Source organism: Dermacentor andersoni, chromosome 6, assembly GCF_023375885.2.
Source record: "Dermacentor andersoni chromosome 6, qqDerAnde1_hic_scaffold, whole genome shotgun sequence".
NCBI classification, from domain to species: domain Eukaryota; kingdom Metazoa; phylum Arthropoda; class Arachnida; order Ixodida; family Ixodidae; genus Dermacentor; species Dermacentor andersoni.
Genome location: NC_092819.1, coordinates 136115426 through 136142671, shown reverse-complemented (window position 1 = coordinate 136142671; position 27246 = coordinate 136115426). Strand labels below are relative to the sequence as shown.

Genomic DNA, 27246 nt, shown 5'->3' with positions numbered 1-27246 from the left:
ACCAGCTAACGTGCAGTCTCGTGCGAGCTGGGCCTACAATTTCGCCAGCGAAGTAAGACGGTTATGGCCGAATACTGGTTGCGATGTTGGAAGGCTGAGACGTGCAAGTATCAGTCTAAGGCTCCATAGTACAATCGTTCTCTTGAATTATTGAGAAAAATAAGATCACGTTAATGTGCACGTTGTTCAAATCAACAATATGCAGTGCCATAGCAGCAAAGCATTGGTTCCTTAAATGCTCCAAAAATACCGAAAGGTGCTCCTGTCAGGTAATGTCCATGTTCCTGTCAGGCAACGCTACGTTTTTGTCTCCGGGTTCAATTGCCGCTAAGCGATAGGTGCGCTTCTGAATGTTCTTCGGATTCTGTAATATACGCGTTGCCTCTGTTGCAGGCGTTTTTTTTTTCTATCACTTTTTATACGAAGCCTTGCACAATCTCTAAAGCTGCCTTACATCGTTCTGTATGCAGCTACACGTAACTTTTATTTTTGTGCTAAAAACGAAACATCTAATTATGTTGGGTTGACATGTCAAAACAACACACGCACTATAATAGAGGCGACAGTCAGAAGATCCGTGATAACTGCGACCACATGGCTGTTTTCCCAACGCTTTCCGATTGGCAAGCGGTCTCGATGGCCGAAAATCAATCCCGCGACCTTGTGCTAAGGAGCATAGAGCCATATTCACCATTGAGGTGAATGATTGCTCCAATCGCAAAATTCCGCCCGCCATAAGCGCGGAAGCGTGGCTGTGCAACCCGTGCAATATGTCACACTTTTTCACGCGCGACCACCTAACGAGTCCGCAAGTAGAAATTGCGAAGAATAGCGGTGGCAGTAGTAGTGGGCATATGCACTGTAAACATGGTGCCACTCGTTCAGCGTTTGAAAATTCACATATATCGCACATGTGAACCTAGTGCTGATTGAGCTCTTGCGCGTGATTGATGAAAGGCACAACGAGTGTTTTTTGTATACATCTAGTTCAGTGCTAGCGCCTATACTTAGGAAAAGTATAGAAGAACCTTCGTGAATGATTTTCAGTAATGTCACTTTGGGCATAATTGCATATGTCTCAACAGCTAACATCACAATGTTACGAGAATAATATTGCGAACAATGAAGGTCTAAACAAAGGAACCAGTTTTTTGGTAAACAGACTTTCTCTTGAGTCATCCCGTGAAAGAGCTTGTTATCCAGTTGCGTAGAAAAACTAGGTTCGCATTGAAGAAAAAAGACGAGGTTGAGCATACCATTTGCACAAGATGACTTGGATATTTAATGGAGATAATTGGGGCGCAACGTGGATTTATGAATGATTGTTTGCCACCAACGACACACGTCATATTGAAAAATATGTCGGTTATACCTTTAGAATGTGGAATATTCTAGCACCATAGATATGCCGTGTAAAGCGCTTGCAATGCCATACCGTGCGGAATGGCTGGAGGGAACGTTTGGTGCATTTAAGATTCCGCAGTCGAGGTTGATGTGCTTGGGAGTCCTTATCCACCTCATACTCGACCACGGCCAGCGAGTGGGACAGCAGCAGAGGAACAGTCACGTCACGTTCGAGCCTCGATGAATTCAAGAAACGTGCAGCGTCTTCCTGCACAATTGAAGTTTGTTTCGCCGAGCAAAACGTTACCCACTGTTCATTAGCATCCACCTATCAGTTGACAGTCTCAAAATAAAGTAGTATTCAAAACACGTCAACAAATTAACGAGAAGAAAGGGGGTCAACCGAGGGGCCCGATTTTATTAGTCATATCATGAGATGCCAACAAACACTGACACCAAGCACAACATAGGGAAAATTACTTGTGCTCACAACCTTCGCATGCGGAGTTTGTGGGATCATTCTGCGAAGGTTGTGGGATCGTTCCCCAACTGCGCCAAATTGTTTTTTCATCCGCTTTCATTTCCGTTAATTTATCGATTCTATATTTCATTTATTAAGCCCAAGTAATTTCCCCTATTTTGTCCTTGCTGTCAGCGTTTGTTGGCTTCTCATGATAAGGTGAACAAATTAGGGCGTAGCTGTACCACTACACTAGAATTTTCAGAGACTCGGCACTAAAAGCATTGGGACCTTGCCTGCAGGAGTTACGCTGGTTGACTGTGCTGGATGGGATAACCGCAGCGGGGTTACCCATCCGCTCTCTGGGGGTTGGCTTCTTATGCTATGATTAATAAATATTGGGACCCTCAGTTAATCTATTTTCTTCCCGTTTATTACATAACTAGAATCTCGAATCCGGCAACATTGATCCCTTCAGGTAGCACGTGTGAGTTTATTGACCAGTTGGCTTCACCCAAAAAGATCACGTACTCGTGATGCCTGCGGCAGAAAGGATGTTCCACATCCGCCGTCAAGGTTTGTGAGTGGTGGCACTGGCTAACACTCCCACGGATAGTACTAGTACTAACACATGATTACTCCTGAAAGTGGATGGGATAACCGCGCCGCGGTAGCTCAATTGGTAGAGCATCGCACGTGTAATGCGAAGACGTGGGATCGTTTCCCAGCGGCGGCAAGTTGTTTTTTCATCCACTTTCATTTCCATTAATTTATGATTCCTTTAATTCAACTAGTAAGTACAAGTAATTTCCCCTGTGTTGTCCTTAGTGTCATTGTTTGTTCGCTTCTTATTCTGTAATTAAGAAATATCGGGATTCTAGGTCATCCCCTTTTCTTCCAGTTTAGGCACATCCAAGTGTAATATCGAGAAGTTCATGACCACGCACTTTGTATGGGTTAGCCATGATGACGCTAGCCCAATGATCATCATTGGAGACTTCAATGTGGATATTTCAAAATCATACAAGAATTGGTTCACTCAGTTTGTGCCGCAAAAGTTTGGTTTAAAGTGCGACGCCAATTCAAGTCACTCAACTACACAACAACGATCGTCTATAGATTTAACTTTGACCATGATTCTGTCTAAGGTTGTAACCGCATTAATCGGTGTATATCGCAGTATTCTCAAAGCTATTCTTACTACCATTATCAAATGATGAAACAAAATACATTTACCCTTGTGTGACCCTGTGTGATGTGCTACAGCGTCGCTGGTCATGCACCTTCACAGAGTGGAATGGCTCCTCAATTTTTTGAATAGACGATTCCAAAATGTTGTGTAAAACTTTCCTGACTCAATCTGTAAAACATATTTTGCCGAACAGTGAAGAACTATATTCTTTCCATCCTAAATACGCTTTGCGCACAGTGCCAAATGTGAACTAAAATTGTGCTCCTTCTCATTGTTTGTTGGTCTTATTTTGTTGATGTTGCGTCAGTTGTATTATTTGAAGTTCTGCTGATAATTTGGTGGGGTTCGAAAACCGCGGACAGCTTTTCATCTTGCAGTTTGCCTAACCAGTTGATGAAGAAAATGAAGCTTTCATCGATTAGAAACAAAATTGCTTGAGCATTTCTAATCCTACTGCTGCTTTGCAACCATTCGTATTTTTGACGCCTTGCATTTCGCTGTTGTTGCTATACGTGAAAGATTACTTTCATAATGCCTAAAAACGTACATTTGCCACCCAGACTTATAGTTACTCAAAATATTCCGTATATATTAGGCAATACTAATTAGCAATACCAAGCAGCACGCACCATGCTCAAGAGCAGCTTGTCATTCAGGGAATCTTTCGTCCAGCTGCCGATGAGCTCCACGTGACATTGATTCGATGCCAGGCTTGGTGGCGTGGTTAAGTGCGTCCGGAGAATAAGGAAATCCATGAATCTGTGGAATAACGCCGGAAGGCTTTATTAAACGAATCATGATATATATTGTTCTCGAATATCAAATAAAAGAGATCTCGTATAATCAGCTCTGGAACGAACCAATGCCGTCGAGCATCCACAGAATGGGTCACACTCTACGGTTGTCTTATAGAATACTGAATAATACATAAATGTCGATTCATGAAATGGAAATATGTAGGATTGCATTAGGCGGGGCTTTCCCTTTGGTGGTATGGACGAGTTAAATTCATGTTTTACTAATACCGAAAGCAATGTATTAGGGAAACGTCTTGGCCCCGTGTTACAACGGATACGATTACTTTCAAGTATAGAGGTTCTAATACGGCACGTTTGTGCGTGTATATTGGCCTGTCAAAATATTGACTAAAAAAAAAAAAAAAGAACCTGCGCTCTAAAAAGCTAGAGGCACCCGAGAGAAATAACGAAAGAGAGTAACATGCCGAAGTAGCACTTTCAGCCGACCCGTTCAATCACTTCCTAATAACTAAAGAGTTTTGAAATGCGCTCTATAGGCATTGCGAGAACTTCGTAGGCTTCACGAGCTAAACGTAATTTTTTAAGCATAGCATACCATTACCTATTGCTTTGAGCCGAATATTCCAGCTGCCTGAGACTAACAACATTTATCTACAAGGAAGGGTACAAAGTGGGCTCATAGGTTTCTCTATTGTGATATGCAGAACACATCCAAGTCTTTTCCAGAAGGTAAAACGGTGAAAGCTTAAAATTATATGTTATTGTGCAACGTTCATAATAGCTTAGCGAACTATGGATCGAAACCAAAGTAGCTGAAAGTCGCCATCTTTCGGTTCACTCAGATCAACAACCAGCGTGTCATCTGTTGTAAAGTGTGGAATGAACTGCTTCCCGCGAAAATATCTCCGCTCAGCAATGAACTTTGTACTGTGAGGTTAATGAGCTTACGCAGCTGCTTCCGCCACAAGCCCAGTGATGTAGACGTCCGAGTAGCTTCGCTGGTGATAGAGTTCGAGTCCTAGGAACAGGATGACCGGATCCTTTGACCAATGCTTCAGATTCTGCGCACAAGTTGACGAGTGAAAACATTTGAAAGAAGATGTCTAACAGCGAACGATGGCGTTGCTTAGCATACTACAGACAGCTACTGAACTCACAGGAGACACTGCTGGGTCCTTCTAGCACGCCAAGTTTGCAATCACGGCTTTCACCCTGCCGGATTTACCGCAGCACAACAGTCACACAGGTGTAAGAGAAATATGATTACGTTTTACATCGCACAGAGTCAGAAATTTAGACCATCATATTAGAAGGGGCTTTTTTGAATCCAAATTCACGTGCAACACCCTGAAATTTGTGATTTAGATTTGCTGCGATCACGCACACACTGACATGAACTAGAAACTACTGCACGAAGCATTGTCACAGCGAATCAAACAGTGTCCTTGCACCGAAATCGAGTAGGCAAGCTCATGTTGAAGTTATTGATAAGTTTAGCTTTGCTAGATTAAACCGCTCGACCATTTTCGCAACGAACGTGTGGCTCTTCAAAAAGCACCCTTATAATCTTTATTTACTGGTGAATTTTTCGGCAGTGCTAACAAGGCACGACAAATGAAAGGACTTTTCTTTCAATCGTTTTTAGGTGGCATGGCTGGAACTAACTCAAAACAATGGTTCTGAACTTTTTAAACCGTCTGGAACGCTCAACATCAAGGCAAATGAAGGATTTAACCTCATAAAGCAACTCATGTGCTTTGAGTGACGCTGTACTGGTGGCCTTCAGGTGGGTTTCAACCGTCGAAGGATTCATTACCACATGCCTAAACAACGTGCACGCGCACTGAAGAATCCGCCATCATCGAAATACGCTTGCCGGGGCCGCAGATTGAACTCGCGATCTCATGCTTAGTGGAGTAACGCCAAAGCCACTGGGCTACCGCGGTAGGTCTGGAACATTACGAGCACAACACGAGGGACCCCAACCGTATCACGCGCAGCTTCACCCCCGGAAGCAAGTTCCTCGGTACACGTCGGATTTCTTCCTTGGCAGCTTACTTGTAAAATACAAAAAAAAAAAATTCTGTTTTGAGCCAGCAGCTGTTAGCGATGCTGGTTGTTGCCCCATTCGTATAAGCTTGTCCCTCCAAGCGGGTGCGCTGTTCACTAGGCGGCTTTCCGATAAACTATAATGTGCAGTGCCGTTTCAGGTATAGTGCCCGCGAATCCCGAATTAGGTTCACGCAAATTACAACAATGCATTATTCATTTTATTCACGCGCACGTCAGCATACTATTACGTAATGTTGGTTACTTCACTGCGGTATAGTTATAAGCATCTTTTTAGGTGCTGATATAGTACAGCGTAATGCGTGCGTGCGACCATGCGCAGCTCGGTAAAGGAAGCAGGCGAAAAATGGACGCTATGCGGTAGATGAGCCCCGGACAGGGGGGTCACGTTGAATAAATTTTCCAATCTCTCTACAGTCCTGCGTCACGGTAAAATCGGCGCGACCAGCGGCGTTGGGCGGGCTTCGGTGCGGCCGGCGCAGGCATAGAACACAAGTCCTGTCTCGCGCCAGAACCGGTAGACGGCGGCGTACATCGTGCTGCCTTGGCAGGCCGGCAGCACGCCGGCCTAGAGCGAGGGTGCACTGAAGTAGGTGCGCTGAATACTTTGTTTAGCGCAAAACGACAGAGACAAGAAAAACGACAGGACAAGGCGCTACTCTCAACTGACATCATTTTATTGCGTCACTCCTTTATAGACCGCTCAAACCAGAGGAACATGCGCAGTGAGCACCATGCGGTGGAGCCACCAACATCCGATCCCAAGAGCGCACTCATGCGACAGAATCCAAAAAACCAAATTCAGCGCTGTACAAGGTTAAGGAAGGCACACTAATGCACTGTGACCCCAATGACTGAATGAAAAAAGCTTCCGATAACTCTCGGGCGGTGGTGTCACGGCTCTTTTTCAACATCGTGGTATCACGAAACATGGGTTTGCACTTGCATGTTTTACAATGCTGAGCCAAATGGGAACCTGTGCCTGTTGGTATGGATCGCCCATGTTCTCTAAGGCGCTCGTTAACACAGCGGCCTGACTGCCCTACATACACTTTGCCACATGACAAGGGAATCTTATAAACCACACCGACTCTGCAATCTACAAACTTCACGTGGTTCTTTTCACAATCAGGTTTTTTACTTGTTTTAGAAATACGGCTGCACAACATTGACAGTTTCTGAGGAGCGGAAAGCACTACCGGAATTTGATATCTAGTGGCGACATTCTTTAGATTGTGAGCCACTCTGTGGCAATACGGCACAACTTCAGGCCTCTTCTTTTGTATGATGCGGTTACTTTTGTGCCGCTTCCCTTTCAGTTTCTGAAGCAATACCTCCGAGACTGACGTCACCACCACACTTGGGTAACCAGCAGCCTGCAGCCTATTTAACTGAGCAATGAAACTCATTTTCGCAGAGTGATGACAAGATTTCATTAAGGAAGATTCTAAACACATCAAAGCAATGGCGCGTTTCACAGTCTTTGAGTGCGCAGACGCGTAAGGTAAAAGTTCCTTACGTGCACGTGGCGAATACATCCAACAGGCGTGGCCTGTTTGTAAGGAAAGCTGCAAATCTAAAAACTGGAGTTTTCCGTCACTAGGTGCGCTGAGTTTGTGCCTACGCCAAACTGAAAACGGCTCACTCGCCGATCATGTGCGCGCCTGTGATCCGGCTACAGGTGATCGCCTCACTGTTGCGGGCCACGGACAGGCACGCTAAACTATAGAGCAAAGCTGCCGCACTCCTGGTGTCCCCAGCATGTCATGTTCGACATGGCCGACCGCGGCCTGGCACGCTGGAAACGCGTGACGGTTTCCGCGCTTTTAGCAGCTCTCCTAAGGGAACAGGTGGAATGAGAACACATACATGGATATGCATGGATTCGCCTTGCCCAGAGCAACTGAATATACGCGGTATTTAGGAATATTCTCCTACAAAGGCACATCGAACAGCCACATTAGTTCAATCAAGTATTTAGTTTTTATGCTGTATTGTCTTACAGATAAGAAACAATAACTGAAAAAAAAGTTTTGAATATTAAGTTATATGCGCACTTACTCAAAAGTCTCTACCGTGAGCGGACACACGTTTGAACACAATACAATGTGAGGGATATCTGATCAGAATTATTAGCGCAAAGGACATGCTTCAATAATATTTAGCGGGTCACAGCGATAACATCAGCTCATCCATTGTTTTCGTCACGTCTGCCCTTCGCGGCGTCATTTTTAATGACACATTTCAAGCAAGCACTTGTAAATTTGATTTATAATATATAAGTAAGCGGCTCAATGCCAAACGTCATTGATCACTTCGCTTATTCTCAGAAGACTAAATTCGGCGGAGCGGTGTGGCCTTGTCGCAGACATGGAGATTGGACCCGCGGCAGCACGTTAAAGAAAATCACGTGCTCTCACGCGCTGGGTCCTTTTCTTGTCTCACTGATGCGAAAGGCGAAAGACAGCGTTTAGTCTAACGCAACAAAAGAGATTTAACCCGTTAGGCTCCTCAAAAAAAAAATCAGCAGGGTAGATTTTATTGTTTTATTGTTACCAATGGTTTTTTCACACTAACTGTATCGTTAAAGTTTTATGACTGGGGCTTTATTATTTCAACCGCTGAGGTGGTGCACTTTATGCTGTACACTGCAGGGGGCCTTTTGGGAGCACAAATCGATGCAGCTTGCCTAAACAGCATGATATAGTTTGGAATTTCTTAAAACATAAAACGATTGTTTTGGATGGTGGAATCAAAATTTACACATGCCCATGCATGTAGCCTTCTGATTGCAAAGTTGGTATTTTAGTGCCCATTATTCTTTGTTTTGGAGGTCTTTGTACTACTCAAGCGTGTGACAAGATTTTGGCACGTAACGGGGAAAGACTTTTGTATTGGGCTCCTGAACGCACGCGGTGCTGATATATTGAGATATATTGAGACATATTGAGAAGACGGGGATATTTTACAATTTATGGAGGCGCTTACGAGTAAAGCGTGCGCACATTGTTTCAATGGCGGTCATAATACTCAGCATAACGATGGAATTTCTTGCAATGATAATCAGTTTTGTGCCTTGTACTGTTGCATGATTTGCTTGGCGAGATGTTTAAGTTCCCGACTTATCGTGAAATGGGGCCCGCCTCTGCTTTCCTAACGGGCGTGGCCTTATTTTTATGCCATGGCTCATCTGGTATTGCGGAGAAATATGGGCCTTCACGGTTGTTTTGTGCTTTGTTCAACTTACATAGCAATGTATAACTTAAGCGTGCACGAAACATGACTAATTATTAAAAATGTTCATAACATATTTAAATCGCTTTTCTATTTATACACATTTAATGTAACGTATTTCGCTGGAATGATTGAATGTCAGACAACAGCATTCTCATTTTTGTCGACGGCAGGAAAGGAAGCAATAGAAGAATACTACGTTGGTGGGATCGTTATTTTTTTTTATTTTTGGAACCCTCTTTAAATTTAGCGGCGAGCAATAATGTTTCCTCCAACACAGGCAAAATGTGCTTGCTTTGAGAACTCGAATACTCTTAATGCACATAGGCCAATCGTACTTTAAGAAAGGCACCTTCATTAATTGCCTTGCCACACTTTGACTAATCATTACATATGCAATGTGATGCAGTAATAAACTGTAAACTACGCTGTAAGACTGGCTGTAAAATTGGCTGTAAAATTGGCTAAGCTTATAAAAATCGGCTGCAAGAAGAAAATCCGAAAAGTGTGACACGAAACGATTCAGCTGCTCCCATGGCATTACTTCCTACGTTTAACACTTCTCCCATTTCGGAGATGCATAGAAAAAAAAAAAACATCCCGAAGCTCAAAAAAACATCCTTCTACAAATGTCTCCTAATAAGGAAACCAGTGTATTTGTTGTTTAATGATTTTACAATTCAAAATGGTTCTGTACTCTCAGAAGTTGATTGTGGGGATAATGTACTAATAAACTGACACAAAAGTACGTGCAAGGAATTACTGAGTAATACATTAGCTTAGATGTCTGCATCCTCATAAAATTAGAAAGAAATTGTTATTCTTTATGCATTTATAAATAACTTATAAGCCCCTAGAGGCGTTGCGCAAAGGAGGGATGTACATAAAATGTTAACACATTATTGAAATAAAATAGTGGTAGTAGCAATTCAATAGATTAGTGGCAACAAGAAAAGGCAACCTAATGCACAATATACAAGCTATATATCAGAATAAATTCTGTAAGCAACAGGCTAAATGTAAATAAAATATACATGTGCGTGGCGTGTACATTCAACAAACTCTAAAAAGGTAGGGCTGTGAACATCAGTGTTTCCAGTCAAAAACCTTAAGCAGTTCTTTACATGTTTACATTATTATCAATGTGTAGTCAATAGCACAGTTTGCGAGCCAGTGGGCTGCTTGAAGAAGGAGGAGGGAAAGGATCTTGGCTACGAATTGAGAAAATGGTTCTCAATTTGCATACTTATTCAAAGGTACGATCACCAAAGCTTCTTACCACGTATTTTCAGCGTTAGCCTTCTCATAACAGGTTAAGTCACACGAAAGTGAAGACGCAGCAGTCATATGAACTATCAGAAAAAAGCGAAACACTAGGCGAAATCAAATCAGCAAAGCAATCAGACCCACAACCAAAAAATATGTCCATTTGCACAGAGCACGCTGTGATGCTTCCCGGCAGTGCCGGTCCCTGTGCTGGCCACCAGTGGTAATGCAACGAGAAGTATTTGATGTTCTTTCGCTTTCGTACGCGCGTGAATAATTCAAAAAATACTTTAAAGGAAGGACACCCAAGCTTCCATTACAAAACAAAACATAAGGATGTCATGTTAAACAGTTTCATGAGTGTGCTACTCTGTGGACTACAAAATATCCACGTCAAATAAGCTAGCCGTGTGCTTACGGCGAGCATGCTGTGATGCTTCCAGAGCTTGCCGCTGTCGATACCCGTGCTGGCCACCTGGTAGTGTGCGAACCCGTAACCCCGCACGTTCTGGTCGCGGTACCTCTGCATGATGGCCATAGCCCGGTAGCGAACCTCGAGGCTCTCGTCGTACTCCAGGGCAGTGCTTAGGGAAAGCAGAAACTGTTCCCTTCTATCGCCTGCCGCCATCTTCATGTAGTTGTCAAAGGCCACCTCTGAGATGTGAAGAGGGGAGGAAAGGTACTCTTGTCAAACGACGCACGATTTCATGGAGGTTGCGGGATACTTGCGGCTTTGACCAGAAATATTGTTTTCTTGACCATCCAGTGGTTTTCCTAGCACGCTATTTCGGGCTGATAGGTCCGACTATAATTTTTGACTGAAGCTAAGCAGGTAAGTTGATTATATTTCCGCGCGTAGAATAGTGAATCCGATTTCCGACTTGTCGTGCTTTGCTCCAAGCCGGTATATAGCATTGCCATCTCTCCTGCGCCATCAGAACCGCACCAGGCAAGCTGGTGCGGTTTATTAAGCATTAAATGGTTTTAGCTCCCGTTGTCGGCGACCTCCTGTTACCTTGAGCCAAAAGCCAGAGCCGTTATACGGGGACTCAAAGGAGAACATGCGCGCAAGTTGCGAGAACTGAGATCATACGGGAAACCTGACAAAACTCATGAAAATGCGGATTCTAGTCTCCAACCCTACGTACAGGACTGAATTACATACGCTAGTTAGAGGCCAAACAAGTTACAAAAAATCTTGCATCCGAGTACTACCTATTGTTTGTTCACTCAAGCTGTAACTTCGGGTATGCTGAAGTTATTTTTGTCATTTCGAATAGGCGACGTTCAAAAGGCGTATACAGGGCACCATAGACTTCATTGCCGCCTTTCGGTGCTGAGATAGGGCTGCCTATTCTCTTTTGAATGCCAGCGGTCCGTAAGTTACGCGGCGTGGCTTTCGCGTCGTCTCGAGAGATGGCGCCACGCTGCGTGGCGCCTCCTTCAGGCTATTTTCCTCGTCTGGTTGGGCAGTGCGCCGTCTCCCTGGCGTCTTTCGCTGCCTGTTGAGCCGTTTTCAGCCAGTTTTCTTCTTCTAACTGGGCAGCGTCCATATGAACCAGTGGACAGTATGGCGTGGTGAGGCGGGGTTTTGTGGGGTGGGGTGTGTCGTTGCGAACATGCGCTACCCCCATTTTAACATTGTGGCTAGTATAATCTCCAAACCAAGCAGCTTTGTCGTTTGCCATTTCATGCCTACATCCACCTGCAATAACGGGAGAGCCAGCAATTTTTATACATTCTCTTTAACTGCGCGAAAATAGACAGCACACAGAAAACATGACACACACACAAGCGCCGCTACCAACTGTGTAATGAAGGGAAGGCATAAAAAAAGCAAATAGATTTTCCAGCATGCACGATACATTCACAGTGGAAATGTCGGGTCATGCTTTCCTCCACTTTGCTCATCATGCGTACGTGCGAAGAAAAAGAAACTTACTCTGTAGAATACCGAGTTACTGACGTATCGCTCACACGAGCATGACACTTCTGTTTAAGTACACAGCTTGTTACAGTTCTCGTGCTCTTTGCCCCCTACTCTTTCACAGAATCGTGACATAAGAAAAGCAAGCACCATAACAGTAGGATCTGCAGTGCGTGTCAAGATGCGTACCGTCACAATTTCTATAAATGTTTAGGCGCTCCTTGCGTGCATAGGTCTCTTTGGTCTCATGTAGGATTTTCCGCACCTGAGGGCGATTTTGTACGTCACCGCAACAGGGCAAGGCGCTTGAAGCTTTGCACGCTGATTTGTGGATCATCACTTCTCATCACACATAATGCAAGGGCATAGTCTTACCGACTTGACGGTTACTGAAAAGACCAAAGAAATACCGTTCCCGTTCGCCACTTCCTCGGTGTTATGGCTAGTACGGTGTACATAAGGCACCAATCCTCGTCTTACTTCTCTCCATTGCTTCTTTGACAATACTGCATATTTCTTTTCCATACTTTTCCCCTTGTGAAGAAGGGACTGGGCGATAGCACCCGCGAGCGACTGACAAAACCACGTTATTAGTCTAGTTAAGTATTTGGAAAAACTTCCCTACATAGTGTGGGGTCATTATTTCCGCTGAGCCGAGTCTATGAAAAGCGAGGCGATTTCACGTTTAATAACTTTGTCTGCATGGCACCAGCCATTTTCTGACGCCTTCTTTTCCTGAGGTAGTGGCATCAATGTGTGTCATGTTTTTTTTTCCGCGCTGTGCCTATTCTTACGCCATTAAAAACAGTATAATGTAAACGAACACGACCTGTGTTATCATTCTCACTACAGGTGCAGATATATCCGAAAGGTAAGCTGAAGTTGGTAGCCCATACTGAAAACTGCCCAACATACTGTCCTTTCGGAGGGTATGTTGTTGGGCAACTTTTTTACATTTATTTCGACGTTGTTGAAAACCAGGTGTCTGGTGACTTCACAAGGGTTTGGCGTACGTGGGATTTGGCCATTTATCTGGCCTTATGGTAAAAAAATGGCCCTTGCGCACCTCTAGAACCTTGTAGCGAGTTGCAAAAGGCATGCAAGCGGTGGAATCAACAAGACAAGAAGAGAGAATTATTCGCGGAGTTGGTAAAACTAAAGACGAGGGCGTAATTACGTCAGTATAGTCGAAAATAATCACACTGCACCATACACTTGGCTACCTCTGGCATCGTCCCACCTGGTCTTTCGGTAAAAAAAAAAGAAAAGGTGTGGTAACCAAAGTTGACGCAAAAGAGGACAAGGCTGATTTTCCCGTGCTTAAAAAAAAGATACGAATGAAAAATCGTTACAAGAATGTCAAAAGTAGACAGTCCGGAAAAAAAAATATAACACCTCACAATTGAACATAGAAAATAATGCTGACAATGTACAGATATCACGGAATTCTGCAAGATTGCATCATCTTTATCGCCCACACTTTCAGCACACATATATACATAGACCACACCTTCCTTTTTTTAATCTCTATCTTAACACAGTAGCTCCTGACAGCAATGGTAGGCCTCGAAGACCGGATGCTTTCTGAGCAGTTGATCTTGGAATGCCAGCTAATACGGTCCCACCACCAGAAGGTGACAGAAGGCTACTTTGTTACTTCGTTGAGCTGACCTAGCTGAATGATTTGACCGCTCCCGCGTTTTTTTATGCGAGTGCATGCGTAGGTTTTTTTCTCTGTTCTGTGCGCTTGCTTTTCCTTTTCGTCTTTCTGCCTCCTCGTACTCTTTCCAGAGTGAAGCGCTGCAAACAATATGTTTGACTTCGGGTTTTCGTCCCAACCTTTCGTCTTTCATTCTGTATCGTTCTCAACGCCCTGGATGTTGACAACTTGCGACATTTTTTTTTCTTTCAATAAACATGCAGGTTTACGCGTGATTTCAGCTAACTCGAACTAAACATAAAAAAAGATTGGAGGACGCTTAACCTTCGCATTTAAGAGTGGAACGCGATAGCTTTCAAAGATGCTTCATGGCTTCTAACGCTTCCCGGCAAGTGCAGCGTATGCAACCGTAATGTCTATCGGGAAACGCTGGCGGCGAGGGCTATGCACGAAAGCGAGCTTTCTGGTAGAAACGCAGCCTCAGACGTGAGCCGCGATGCGGCCGAGGCGAGCGCCGTCTGGAGGTGTCGCAAGAAACCGGGCTCACCGCGTTATGGCATTTGAGATTTAAGCGCGCCGGGGCGCGCTAGTTTCGGAGGATGTGGCCGGTCTATGAATGGTAGAAACGCTGGAAAAGGGGTTTAAACGAAAAGGAAGCGGGTTAACCGAGGGGCTTGATTTTTATTAGTCATATAAGAAGCCAACAAGCACTGACACCAAGGACAACATAGGGGAAATTGTGCTTAATAAGTGAAAAAAGAAACGATAAATTAATGGAAATGAAAGTGGATGAAAAAAACAACTTGCCGCAGGTGGGGAACGATCCCACAACCTTTCGCATTTCGCGTGCGATGCTCTACCAATTGCGAAATGCGAAGGTTGTCGGTTCGGTTTCCACCTGCGGCAAGTTGTTTTTTATCCACTTTCATTTCCATTGATTTATCGTTTCTTTATTTCATTTATTAAGCAGACGTAATTTCCTCTATGTTGTTCTTGGTGTCAGTGTTTGTTGGCTTATTATGATATGAGTAATAAAAAATCGGGCCCCTCGGTTAACCTCCTTTATTTGCGGGCACTTGCAGCCACTTGTTTTTTCCTCCACTTTCATCAACATTGATTCATAATTTTTTCATTCGGTTAGTAACTACAAGTAATTTCCCCTGTGTTTTCCTTGCTGTCTTTGCTTGTTGACTTCTTATGATATGATTAACAAAAGGTGGTTCCCTCAGTTCTCGCTCTTCTCCTTCATTACGTTACGAGGGTCTCGAATCCGGCAACATTGATGCCTTCGGGTAGCATGTGGGGGTTTATGGACCGGCTGCCTTCACCCAAAAAGATCACGTACTCGTGACGCCTGCGGCAGGAAGGATGTTTCACATCCGCCGCCAAGGTCTGTGAGTGGTGGGGCTGGCTAACACTCCTAGGGTTCTACTAGGAAACATAAATATCCAAGAAATTGGATGGGCAAACGGCGCCGCGGTAGCTCAATTGGTAGAGCATCGCACGCGAAATGCGAATGTTATGGGATTGTTCCCCACCTGTGGCAAGTTGTTTTTTTCATGCACTTTCGTTTCCATTAATTTATCGTTTCTTTATTTCACTTATTAAGCACAATTTCCTCTATGTTGTCCTTGGTGTCAGCGTTTGTTGGCTTCTTATGATATGAAAAATGGGTTTGTGTTTTGAGCTCCCGCGTAACAAAATTGGGGTTTCCCCTATATCCAAAGTACGTAGAATAAAATGTTATCATGTCTGAAAGGTGTGTGTGTGTAGTACGTAACGGTTTTTCTGACGTATTTTACCTCTAGCAATTCAATTAGTTCAGTAATTTGCTTGCGCTACATGGAGGGCCTGCGTGGGTCAAAATGATCTCTTTGCGGAACGATGGTCGACGCTGGACGCGGGATGACGACACCAGATATTCCGCGACACGAGGCCCTCAATGCTCGAGCATTAAAAAGTCCTTGTTCGAGTTACTAAAATAGAACAAACCCAATATGGTTCGTGGTCCTCTTGGGCAACTCAAAGTATTCTTTATTTTGAGCTCAGGTAACTATTTCGCAACAGTTAACCAACTTTTAAAGCACTGATTTAAACGCAAGATCTTTAATGTAGAAGCTGTAGAAACCATTCAGAAATATCGAAATAGCTTATTTCTATGATGATGGCTGCGTAGCTTAATTTTTTTTCCCGGTGCAGAGAAAGCGCGCGACATTTAAATGTACCACATGTCTACACGCCCAAGCGCAGATCTCATGCCTCGGGCAGGACTAGGGCGAAGGCCGGTACCTCGGCCAAAACATCCATAGAGTCGCGTTATTTTTTCCTACGTGCTTGTATTCTTTCCACTGTTTCGCTGCCGGATCCTGTGATTCAATGCTTCACTGATGTATAGCGTATAGACTCGCGGCATAAGGGCCGCATCCGTGCAAGGGCCGCACCCGCAACTTGGCGGCCCACAATTGGGAAAAAAATATTTACAACGGAGAAGCAATCGCGTTCGGTGCCCCGACGCCGTGCGCTCGCATCGGTGATCTCTCGCGCGCGGCGTACTTCTGTGTGTCGCCACTAGATGACGGGAGCAGCGCGTTGACCTCGGATGCAATGGTACATCCGGTAATTCGGGTTGTGCGCAATTTTGACTAAAAGGATTGGTACCGTTTAGGAAACGCAGCTTGAGAAAATTGTGAAAAAAGAAGGCGACCTTTACACGAGGGTGTTTCAGCTAACTTTAGCCATATTTTAAAAATATGCCGATGCACTACTAAGACAGCGCGACCATACGCAGGCGGCTCAATTTTGTATGTAATGTGTCACGCCATTTTTTGTATTTTGCTTAATTATACAATTAGTCAAGATTAATAAACCAAGTTCTGAAGCAACGAAGCTAGGAAATAATTCCAATTAAAAAGTTACAAAGTGGTTTGCAATACGTCTGAACGAACAGTTTCTGTCTTTCAATCTATTAAGTATTAGTGTTATTGAGCTTACTGCGGATGCACGTGAAATAAAAAAAAAGAAAAAAACACCACATCACAAGCCCGCTTGTACGTTGTGGTTGCACTGCTCCCAAGCGTTCCGCGCACAAACGAACGTAGCATTTAGCCTGGCGTGCTGCCGCTGCGCCTGCTTATCGCTATCATGAACCGGCGCAAGGGAAGCACGTGCTGGCGTAAATCGCACAGCCAACGCCTTCGTCACCGCCCTGTCGCCTTTTAGGCGGCAGCACATATCTGCTCGATGCTATGTTGCTTTGTACGTGGCCAGTTTGGGAGCGCTGCAATCACGGCGCGGAAGCGGGTGTGTCACGTGGTATTTTTTGTATTTCGTGGGCATCGGCAGCAAGCTGAAAAACACAAAAAGTTACTAGATAGAAAGTTACAAACTGTCAAATCGGAGGTTTTTCAAAGCACTGTACAATTTTCTAACTGGATTTTTTTTTGCTAGCCTTGTTGATTCAGAAGTTGTTTAATTAATCTTGACTAATTATCTAATAATCAAAATAAAAAATAGCCACATACGCTACATATAAAAGTTAGCAGCCTGCATTTGGTCGCATCGTCTTAGATTTCATCGGCGTATTTTAAAACTCTGGCTAAAGTTAGCTGAAACACATTATATATATAATGAAATAAGGCAATGACTCAAACATGCCAACTGCCAAACTCAATTATTTTCTTGGGCCACTGAACTCTGCCTGAACAGCTTTTGCGGATGCCCTCAATTAGGGGCGAGCAACAAAAACCGACTCCAGCATTTTGTAGGCTGGGGTTTTGCGTGTCAACCAAACAGTCCTCGCTGATTGGCGAACAGTAAAGGGACACTGCAAACGGGACGAGTTTCGAAAATTCAACACATCAACTCACGGTTGGAAGAGGCAATGAAGTCATGAGATTGCCTTGCAACTCGAACGTGCTCGAAAATCATGAACGCGCACAGGCCATCCGGCGGAGGCATGGTGGTGCGAAGCTGGCCCCCCACTACGCAGACGACTAGCGGACGTCCGGCTTGTGGATGTACAAAAGTAGCTGCACGAGGGGAAAAACACGTGCAATAATTGTCAAACTCAGAATGTTTATTACAGTTGCTTATAATGACCGCTTCAGATCCTGTGACGCCTGCATCGAAAACAGCATCCATTATTTTCAAATTTATTTAGAGAATGATGAGTTAAAATCATCTGTTGTAAAATAAAGCTGCATATCTGGCGACACTATATGTGAAGCTTGAAATAGATTTGATGTCATTGCTTTTCGAGAAAATTGATGCTGTTTGTGATACGTGCTACTGCATTGTAATGGACAACAAAAACTGTAAGTGCAGTAGCTTTCAAATTCCACTAGGTGACAAGGTGATCCGAGTTGAAAAGTGGAGGAGAGGAGTAGCCATGTGATGTTAAAAACGCATTCGTGTATGTTTAGGAAAGCAAGATTTGCATTCATGTGAACGAAGTGAAAAATGGAATCTGGTTTCCCACTTATGGGGGTATCAAGACGAGCATGTTCCCGTGCGACCTGACCAAGCAGCTACTTCCTCAGAATTTTTAGAGATGGTTTGACAAAATGAAGCGACATTAAAAGATTTTATGTCGGTACAATTTTGTAGGGTATGTGGCAGTAAAACACATTTCGAAGAAAATAAGATTTTTTTCCCGTTAATAGCCAGCGGTGTGAATTTATTTATTTCGTTATGGAAGTTCCAGCAATGGTAGCACTTCTGAATTAGAATCGTTGTTTCCGACGGACATTATTTTGACCACTTCATTCCAATAACGGTAGACTTCATGAAAGATATCTATTGATGTAACATGAAGTAGCACGACGATAATCTCTTGACTTGTGTTCGCAGGATGAAGCAAATGGTTGTTATGTCGTCGGCATGGAGATATGTTATGCACGAAGACTAGGCATTGTATATACAGGGTGGCCAAACTATCATGCACTAAGATTTAAAGATGTGCAAGTGCAACGTAGCTGGACAAAACCAAGGTGATGTTGTCTGTCATCACTTGAAGATACTAAGGTTTCTTTTTTGCATTTCGACTGGCCGCTCGAGGCACTTTGCGTGTATTCGCGGGATTTTGCAAGCTCGGAAATACACTTTCATGTAGCACGTACTGAGCTGCAGAAAACTGTATCGGGAGTATTTCACTTGGCTCTGCAATATTCTCATTGATATTTTTCATCTAACTATAATATTTGAGAACTTGCTTAAATAATTAAGAATAATTATGTAGTGATGCGGAATGCAAGAAATAATCTGAGTACCTTCAATGGATGGCAAACATTGCCTTAGTTCGGTCAAGCTACGTAGCATTTGCATATTTTTGAATCTTGGGGCATGAGAGTTGGAAAACCCTGTGTATATTTAGCAACACTTGACCGGGGGCTTGATGCTTACTTTTTATTTATGTTGAAATAATTATTTACTAAAGTGCCGCTAAAAAGTTGCAACGTGGGCAACGTTCAGAGGATAGACATTATAGGTTTTAGAAATATTCCAAATGTTTTTGCAGGTGGTGATTATGCGGGTAATAAAGTATCCGTGATATTCAGCGCATCTGCACGATGATCATTCAGAGTGTCGTAAAGTTCACACATCGATACTGGCCGACCTTTAGCTTCACCATACATTAAATTTGCTAGGTAATCCATCACCAGATCTACAGGATTTGTCAATAAAATGTTTGGATTGATAGTGGTACCTGCCAGGCGGAAGTCACTGCCGCAAGCCGTGTGGAGGTATGTTTAATGCAAGCTTTAGCATATTAGATCCACAACTTTTTCCCACTTCCGGATGTCTGTAAATGGCTTTTAAAGTAATTTTCTAGAGTCGCCTGGATTTTTACTGCGACAAATTGCTGCAAATCATGAACAATATTGAAAAGCTGCCCTATGAGTCGCAAATTGAGTTTGGGGAACAGGAAGCAGTCGTAGGATGCCAAATCTGTACGAAAGGTGGACGGGTGAGCCTGGTGAATTCTCGTTCTTTCAAGAAGACTGTCCTAATTGAGTTCCTTTCAGGATAACTGTTGCCACCAAGGAGAAATGAGCTGCCGCGTTCTTGCAGGTGTGATCTCCTGCGATGGACGCGCTCCATTAGTCAACAATGAACGCAGTAGCCAAAGAAACCGATGAATTTTGTGCCCTCGGAAATCAGGTTCATAGGAATTGTACCTTTGCGGTCAAGAATAGTCATCACAGCCTTTTTAAGCCCATCGCAAAAAGAACGCGCCCATTTAAGTGCAAGACCAAAATACTCTTGCTGTAAACAGTTCTGCTCGTTTCGGAAGTCTGTGTAGCTGATTTCCCCTTAGCGCAGGACTTCATGTTCACAGTTCCTTTCACTTGAGAATTCATGACAACGGGGAGAAGCAAGCCTTCGATTAGCGATGTTAGGAAGCGTACAGATACTTTTTTAGCAAATCTTTACACGTCCTGGAAAAGGAAAATATCTTATTGCCACATCCTATAGCTTTATTATGACGCATTAAACGTTTGTATGGTATCGGCCGTAAGAGACTATACCAAGATCACCCCTGAAACTTAATTCGCAAGCCTTATATTAGACGAGAAGGAAACGCCAAATATGTGACTATATCGGGAGAGTACGGAGAGAAAATACGCATAAGTCTGCTTTCGCAAGCTTTTACGCACCGTTCACGGCTGCTGTGGAGGAGAGCACTTGGGGTATTTGCGGCGTCTTTCTTTTTGAAAAGACCATTTCCGTCGTGGGAGGGTGTGGTGAACTAGGCACCGATTTTGGTTCTCGCCTGGCAGTGGAGGAACGTAGGCTTTGCGATGTCGGCTTAGTGCTTCTTTTTGCTGCCCCCTCGGCGGTTGATCTGGAGGGACGCCGCGACGATGGAGCTGGAGGCTTGGGCAGCGCTGTAGACCCGTTGGTCTTGTTGTGCGCAGTGGATATCCTTTTGGGAGGCAAGGTTGCCGCACGGCCCGAACCTGCCTGTGAGTATGGCGACTATGTGTCAGGGTGCTTCTTCTGAGGAAAAGAGTGAGCAATGGCTATATGTTGATAATTACGATATAGAGCGATTAAATGCCCCAATTACACTGTCTTTAGAACATTTTCGGGAGTAAGCTGGACGAAATGACGATGGATTTAAAAAGTAGAAAGAATTAAACCTTTATCAGAGTATTTCTCAAATATTGCTTGCGGTATAGACAATTATCTATACTAGCCTTCACCATGTTTTTCTTCTCATCGTTGCCTTTCAGTCAGCACTCATCGCATTCTTTCAGCCGTACGTCCCAAGTTAGTGAACATCTTTCAAGAAATATCAGTATGCGCCAGTGATAAAGCACTTGCCAATCAGCAGCGGTTCCGTAGTTCTTTGCAAGTAAAGTTTCGTAGAATAAAGTTCAAATTGGCTAGAGCGTTGCCAGGAAATATTTCTAAAAATGAGAGACAAGAGTTATGAGCAACAAGCTCATACAACAAGCTTACAACAACAACAAGCCTACATACAACATACAACAAGCCTTTAGCTCTGAATTAGCCAGCTCTCAGTACATGGATGGCTTGGCGTTGCTGTTAGCAATTTGGATCTGCCTGCTTCCAGGAAGTTGTGCAAGTTCAATGCACTGCAGGCTACGCGTATTAAAGAAAAAAGCAACTTTCGGACGCGACACAACTCAAACGGGAAAGCGCTAATTCTTGCTGGTAAAAACATGTTGTCGCAATTAAATACATCCGGTTTTAGACCTCCACAAATGTTTTTGTCTACTACTTGTAAGCATGTACAGAGGGCTGGACATAAAAGCCGTGGGACAGGATTTACAAAAAGCTATTACGCTAAGTTGCTCCTAGAAGTAAATTCCAGCCAACCCCGACGCTCGACAAATTACTAGCGAAGGCCGCCGCCAAATGACAAAAACGCACGTCAGAACCAAAAGCTGTGTGAATGCGGCCAGATGTGGGGATGCAGCTCCTGCTCGATAGCACTCACATTTGAACTAAAGCGATGCTCTTGAAAAGCGCATAAACACACAGAATTAGGACACAGAAAACACTGAAGTTTACCTAGTGATATTTAATTCTATATTTGATACCCACAGCACAAAAAAAAGCAATGCAGTGCTGGGTTTATGTCAGAAGTTTGCAGTACACTCATATTTTAAATATAATTTCTACAAGTGCCGTTCTTGAGCCGTGTTTCTATTTTACTTCTTTCGGAGCATACAGCTTGGGAATATAACTTATTGTTTCTTACCTTCTTGTACTCGGGTAACGTGTGGAACCAGACTTCCTCTTCGGTCTCTGTGGTGGCGGCTTGCTGTTCGTACTTTCGCTCCGCTGGCAAATAACCGAAAGATACATGTGAATACTACATCAGCGAAGCTATGTTGTGTGACAATTTGCGAGTGAAGAAAGTGAGGGCGAAAATCACGTTATCACATCGCATGTTGCTTTGCAGCGCCACTATATTCAACAGTGTCGCACCTTATTTGTCGACGGGAAATGACACGCGTATTTTACATTTATACAACAATTTAAAATCCCTTCATAACTATGGAAGCGGCAAATATGGTTTTCAGAAGCTTTTCTTACCTCTCACATTCATCGTTCTCTGTCTTTTTTGTGGAAGGTTGTCGCGACAATATCGCTTGCTAATCTCAAATAAGAAATTAAAATCGGATATTTCTCTTTGTTGCGTCGCAAACCGACAGATTTTACGGGGCTTTCTTGTCTATATTTAGCTGCTTTTTGAGAAGGCACATGGACATTACTGCTTGGGAAGAAATACTGGAGCTGAATTTATTTGTCTCAATATAGTTGCATGCGTGTTGCACTCTCACATATCTGTTGAATTCATCGGCTTCTGCGGTTTATTTAACAGAAACGATATACTATCTAAACTTTATTTTCGCTGTCAATAAATAAACTTTAAGCATCGCACGGACGTATTACAGCAGCAGCGTTCAGAAAATAATAAGCCGGAATGTGCCGTGCAATTTCGGTGTTCATATTCCATAACCAGTTACAAGTGCACGTTGGCAAAGCGCGCGAGACCCATTAAATATGTCGAATTTGATATTAACAGACGGTGCGTAATAAGTTGCAGTCTTTTGACGATTTCCTGCAACATCGCATGTGTGACAGATGTTTCGATCAAAGCGCTTGCGAGGATTATCTAAGGGAGGAAATAGAGCTGCACCTGAGAGGGAAGACTCCTGGAAGAATACTTTCAGTCACATGCTGCGATCTTACAATGCGGTTTGCACTCCCATTGTTAAACGTAATACTACCATGTGTGGATTTTTTTATTGCATTTGGCCGATGATCATTCTTCATCGGAATATCGTTCTAACCAATTCCTCGCTCGGCGCTATTTGCGCGCTGCGATCTGAAGTATCTTTAATGCGACAGGGCACTCGGCGCAGAAGCGCCTTCATACTGACAGCATAGCCAGATCACCTTACGTAGTGAGCTGAGCAATAATATATTGCAGCGAATATTCCGCATTGGCGATGCCCTCAAGCCATCCTCGATAGCGAGGAAAGCGTTTCCACATTCTGCACACTATTACATATATGCGTGTATATACGTGTCCATGGAACTGGGCATATCGTATGTGTTGGAATGCTGTCATGATAACCAAACTCGCTTATCAACTTAAAGCAAGCATTAAGCGTTCGCGCGTCTGTTGCTCTTAGGAACGGTGGCTCATTTCGGTCGTATTCCAAATGGGTAGCATCGACATATTTTACAGGAAGCCTCAGCAGCCTCAACGTCGTCTGGCAGGGCCCGGTGCCTGCACCAAAATACTTGTCTAATCAGATAGCAAGCTACGTAAATGGTGTTGTACATTCTGGAATGTGCGCAGATCTGCGATTACCCAGGAATGTGCGGTAATAACGCTTACATATTAGAAGGACATCACTCGTGAGTTTTGATTTCTGCGAACAACTGCAGCGCTCTGCAATAATTGTAATGATTCGACCGGTACCTTGTTTTCCTGAGCACAAGTTTGTTCAGGAAAGAGCTTGTAGTTTAACTCAAACCTTTGAGAGTATTTCTGGTTTCTTAGCACCACTACAACATGACATTATATTTTTTTCAGTGAATTATTCATTTATATGTGAACGAGACCTATATATGACGAGGCTTAAGGAAATCTTGCTAAACAGTACAAAAGCTTACTCGAAGAATACAGTGCCACATAATGGCATATTATATAAGATAAATTGATAATAAAATGAATACATAGCATATACTGACGAAATAAAATTTATACGAAAGATCAAGTAACGAAGGGCACAAGGATAATAATGGGCACACCGAAAATTGAATATAATTCGATAACAAAACCTTTAAATCCTCGCACACATGAAACAAAAAAAAAAATACCTTTGTTTAAGGCCCGATAATCACGATCAAAACATTTTTCATACCTCAGCCTTTACGTGCCAAAACCACGTCAAGATTATGAGGCAAGCCGTAGCTGGAGACTGCGCATTAATTTTGACCATCGGGGGTTCCTTAACGTTCACCCAATACACGGTACACGGGCATTATTGCATGTCATCCTCAACGAAATGTGGCCGCCGCTGTGCGGATTTGGTTCAGCACCCTCCGGCGTAGCAGTGCAGCACCAAAGCCGCCACGCCATCACAACGCATAATGATGATGGTTTTTAATACCCAATAGTACCTTGTTCCAGAACTCATTCGTTGCAATGGATGCGGTATGTTTGCTATGGTTATTACGTGCCGATGGTAAGTACTAATTTGCAAGCAAAAAATTACAATATGTCTAATTATCTGCACTGTGTCGACCTGAAAACACGCGCTGCACTCGCGTCTTACTTCTCGTGCGCATAAAAAAATACGGTTTATTACCTAAACAAAAATAGGAAAAAACAAAACGGACATATTACCGGCACTCTGCCTTTCCATAAGCAGCAAAGCAGCGATGGACATCATCAGCACAAACAGGACTGCTCCTACCACGTACACCTTTGCTTTTGACCTGTAGGAAAGGGGCGACGTAGACAATACACGAGGTAGTACATGCCTTTTTGCAGACTAAAACGTGAATGTTTAGAAAGACCATATTTCACTTAGACGGGCGAGCTTTCTGAGGTAATGGAGGTGGCATTAGGTGTAGTCACGCTAGAAATTTCGGCATTACACGTTTTTTTTAGATCATGCAGAATTTTTTTTAATTGCTTGTGGCAAACAGCGTATAGTCCTTGAGCTGGAGCATTGGACGGGGCAGACAGCACTCACACGAGAAATTGAAATGCGTAATTGCCAAATTACCAAAAATCCACTAATTGTCTTTTGGAATAATAAGTTTACAGCAAATATTGCAATCTACGAATTGTAACCGATGTGTTTGCAAGGCCAATCCACTTGGAACGAATTCCATGGATTGCACGGGCTTTGATATATGCGCCGTAGAAGTTGCGGTGAGAATGCGCTATTCCATCTACTTGTTTAAGAACCCGTTCTTTTATGCAATGAAACGCAAAAGTAACTGAAACGCCCACGTATTTCGCCGCAAAGTTTTGGAATGAGTATCTTGAAACCGGCGTCATCCTGCAAATTTCTTCCACGTGGATACGCCTTGGAAACTAGCCGACTAAATTCGTAAATTGGAATATGTGCCGTGAAGTAAATAACTGAAAAATTATTTAGAGCATAGTTTCAGGTTAAGAATATCATACCTCAAAATACACGGACATGAAGTGATGCAACCATGCCTCGTCGCGTCACTTCATGCCCACGTATTCTTAACCTTGAATTACGTAGTAGCTATAGCAGAAAGATTTAATAGATAATGCGGTTTTGTTAATTAGCGGAAAATGCATTTTGATTTCTAATGCAAGTATCAAAATAATCTGAGTAATCCAGCTGAGTGACTACGATTGGGTCGTCTGCCACAGGCGATATTTTAAAAATGATGTATGTCCTATAATAAAAGCAGCCTGTAGGCATGGCGAAAGAAAACTTGAGCCATCTCACTTTTTGTCAACGCAACGTAAATTTTACTATGAAGACGAAACAATCCATGCTTTTCTTACAAGGTTAGCTCTCTCTCCTCCCTGTGAAATGCACAGTCTTCACAAGAACTTAGGCGCACTACAATTCAATTTTTTTTCTTCGTCATCGAAAACGAACGCAAATGGCCTCTTCTCTTTGACACAATCTCAATAGCTTTCTGGCCATACGTTGCCTGTCGCAATTGCTTTCAGTCTTCTCGGCCTCCTTAAGCTAAGCATGTGCCATCAATAAAAGACAGTTTACACGTGGGAAAAAATGTTAATTGATTGACAGAATAAATGATTTTAATGGCCCAAAAACCAGTTATGGGCAAAGGGCGTCAGAGAAGGTATATTGCGGTCAACTTCTGGGATAAATTACTATTGTCACTTTCATTTTAGAGCTGCCATTTAGAGCGGCCATCTCTGAGGTGTTCGCGACAAGAGATAAAACTATATGGGGCAGAACTGAAGCCTCCCGTTCGCAAATGCTATCTTTCTTTTATTTACCGGTTACCTTCACTCATGATATGTCAAGAAAGAGGAGTGGCTGTAACTTGCTCTCACGATGTGTGAATACGTACCACAGTTGGTAAACTATGTAGGATGCTTTGTAATAACCGTTTCAACTGTGATTAATTATTCTGGTAGCGGCGGCACTGTGCGCAATGACGGTGCTCCTTCATCATCCTTCTCACAAGAAACCCCCTTTCCTAGCCGGAGAGTGACGCGCCGTGCTCAGGCGCACAGACTGCACATTTTATACCAATAAGCTGGCCTCATATTCACGAAAAAGTCCTTAACGCTGTCATTGTTCGTAAGAGAAAATTCTAGCAAATCATAATACTGAACATATCATCGAAGGTGGCCAGACAATCGCAAACAGGACTTACGAGGGACAAGCTTTGCAAATACTTCTCCCGTTGTTCATGTGTGAGTGAGTAGGCAACAGCTATATTTCCGCTGGGGCGACTAGTTGTTTTGTTCCGCGCTCCGTCGCTTATAGTAAAAATGTTGCACCCGTCAGTATGCATGTTTGTCCCAGAACTAACATCCTTGCTCCTAAGTGGTAGCATTGGACGTACAGAGGGATAAATAAAGGTTTATTTCTGGTGGCACCTTGTGTGGCATCTAAACTCGATTGTATGAATATTCGTGACATATGGCACGAAAAAAAAAATGCGTGAAATTATTTATAGTAGTCATCGCTGTCGACCTTTCGCGTCAGGCATTTTACTACGCCCCGGCACTGAGAATAAACTCCGTTATTAAAGTAACACTTCGTGTGCCTCTCCCCACCCCTCCCTCCTTGCTGGCCGATGATCTCTTGA

At 43.5% G+C, this 27246-nt stretch overlaps 2 long non-coding RNA genes across 2 annotated transcripts; both read right to left on the bottom strand.

Moving 5' to 3' along the window:
- Nucleotides 1-1444: 1444 nt before the first annotated feature.
- Nucleotides 1445-4933, bottom strand: LOC129382638 (uncharacterized). Its single transcript, XR_008610679.2, has 3 exons — nt 4703-4933; nt 3626-3755; nt 1445-1612 (listed from the first exon to the last, which is right to left on the bottom strand). It is a non-coding gene; the product is annotated as an uncharacterized lncRNA (long non-coding RNA).
- Nucleotides 4934-20573: 15640 nt separating this feature from the next.
- On the bottom strand, nt 20574-24894 carry LOC140218813 (uncharacterized). Its single transcript, XR_011895002.1, has 3 exons — nt 24809-24894; nt 22142-22224; nt 20574-20874 (listed from the first exon to the last, which is right to left on the bottom strand). It is a non-coding gene; the product is annotated as an uncharacterized lncRNA (long non-coding RNA).
- Nucleotides 24895-27246: the final 2352 nt, after the last annotated feature.